At 36.9% G+C, this 2,278-nt stretch overlaps 1 long non-coding RNA gene across 1 annotated transcript; it reads right to left on the reverse strand.

The window, feature by feature from the left end:
• Positions 1–1,105: 1,105 nt before the first annotated feature.
• LOC124461954 lies at positions 1,106–1,957 on the reverse strand. The gene is made up of 3 exons (XR_006955336.1): positions 1,896–1,957; positions 1,457–1,829; positions 1,106–1,319 (listed from the first exon to the last, which is right to left on the reverse strand). It is a non-coding gene; the product is annotated as an uncharacterized LOC124461954 (long non-coding RNA).
• Between the last annotated feature and the right edge of the window lie 321 nt (positions 1,958–2,278).

Here is a 2,278-nt window from a genome sequence, read left to right on the forward strand (position 1 = left end):
ATTTCTATTTATGTTACATGTTAGATGTCCCGACACACACGAGAATGTTTCGGGTTGAAAAAAGGTATATTATCGAAAGCAATGAAAGAACGGGTGCTCGGGTTAGATGCTCGTACTGGATTGAATATGGCGACTTACAGGAGAACCCTTCGTCACCCTCCTCAGTATGACCGAATTCGGTTTTGGAAAAAACCCTACCCCTCGCTCTCTGCTGTTCACCCGGTGGCGTGAACAGATACCTTTGTATCAATTTTCTTGTAGCCTCCTCGTACCTTTGTACGATTCGCGCCATTCTGATACCTTTGTATCAATTTCTTGTAGCCTCCTCATACATTTGTATGATTCGCGCTATTTTGATACCTTTGTATCAATTTCTTGTAGCCTCCTCGTACATCTGTACGATTCGCGCTATCCTGATACCTTTGTATCAATTTTCTTGTAGCCTCCTCATACATTTGTATGATTCGCGCTATTTTGATACCTTTGTATCAATTTCTAGTAGCCTCCTCGTACATCTGTACGATTCGCGCTATCCTGATATCTTTGTATCAATTTTCTTGTAGCCTCCTCATACATTTGTATGATACGCGCTATCTTGATACCTTTGTATCATTTTCATGTAGCCTCCTCATACCTATGTATTATCAACTGAGTCGCACGACAAGTAGTCCAGTGTTATTTTTATAAGTACACTAGCAAACCCGGCGAACCTCGTTTCGTCACCTGACTGCTTTTAATATTTGTTAACATTTCGTTTGGGATTTACAGATGAAAAAAAAATTTTTGTTTTGATTTATATTTGAAAAGTAAAACGAAATTTTCATTTTAGCACCTTTGTAAACGACACTATTTGTTTTTTGGTGAAAACATGAATTTTTTAGATTAAGGCCACAACTAGTCAAGGATTGGTCCTGTGATTTGTTGATCGTCATGGCGAAGAAAAGACGAATCGGGATCCTTGGAATACGATTTTCCTCATCTTTAAATTTTTCTTTATGTATTGATCATCAGTGTTCTTATCAACAAACGCTTTCCACTGCACAGTTTTGGTTGGTTTAAATTTCTAAGCATTAACCCTGCACATTCAAGGAATTTAAAATACCTGTGTATTTCGCCGGTAAAATAGTCATTCGACCAACATTGAATATACACTTCTAAACGCAATTTACCTTGATTCAACCGAATAAAATTAAGGTACTACGTATTGTTTCGACATGTCAACGCAATATTGTTGAAGTAATAATTGTCAAAATTTTTACGAATCAGCAAACGGTATGCGTAGTATTTCATCGACCTAACCTTCTTGGTAGTTTCCTAACCTAAAACAAATTTGGTAAAAATTGTATTTTAGAACACCTAATACGTTAACGGCATTGATCTTACCCTTTGTTACCCTTACAAATTTGATAAAAATTGTATTTTAGAACACCTAATACGTTAACGGCATTGATCTTACCATTCAATAAATTTTTCATTTTGATATTAAAGTTATATTCATCGTCACCTTGCCAGAACATCAGCGGGTATTGAAACGCGTCATATGAACGTCACCAACAATAAACATTTCCACTTCATCCATTGTTGGATCATTAAATGTGCGTTCATGTGTTCTAGCAGGTCTTTTATCTGCTCTGATCACAACTGCAGATCTTGTATCTTACAAACAATTTTTTTTAACGTAAATTACCTTAAATGTTGGATTATAACATGTTCTTCGATAATTTCAGCCCCAAATGAAGTCACTTGGAAGCAGACATTGTATTTTGAAGTGTTCGCTAGAAAATGTCATATTTCTAGTATTTCGCCATAAAGTAGGAAACACAATGGCACTGTTGGCGGGACCAATAATAACAATTTTACTTTACCACTAAGGCGGCACAAACCAGTTGTTTTACCAGCAAACTTCAATGAGCCACAATGCCACAAACTAATCGATGCAAGCTGTAGTCGATGGTGCAATCATAAAGAAAATCTGCTCGACCCAAATCTATTCTTGAACCATTTCTTCTTGCACTTTGAAGATTATTCCTATGCTCATCTGTACGATAGGCTCGACGATTTCTCGTTTCTAACCTAGCCGTTTCATAGGCTGTCCTCTGTGCTCTTGTGTTTGAGAAGCACGAATTAATGCCCTTCCTCGTTCAATACTAAAGCGGCGCTCTTCTCGTATAATTTCTCCTTGTTCATCGGATAATCTGGAACGTGGCATAATGATTAGATTGCTAATTGGTTTGCTTTGATAATATGGGTTACTAAACACTGCACAAAACACAATATT

Source organism: Drosophila willistoni, unplaced genomic scaffold (genome assembly GCF_018902025.1).
Source record: "Drosophila willistoni isolate 14030-0811.24 unplaced genomic scaffold, UCI_dwil_1.1 Seg77.1, whole genome shotgun sequence".
In the NCBI taxonomy this organism is placed as follows: domain Eukaryota; kingdom Metazoa; phylum Arthropoda; class Insecta; order Diptera; family Drosophilidae; genus Drosophila; species Drosophila willistoni.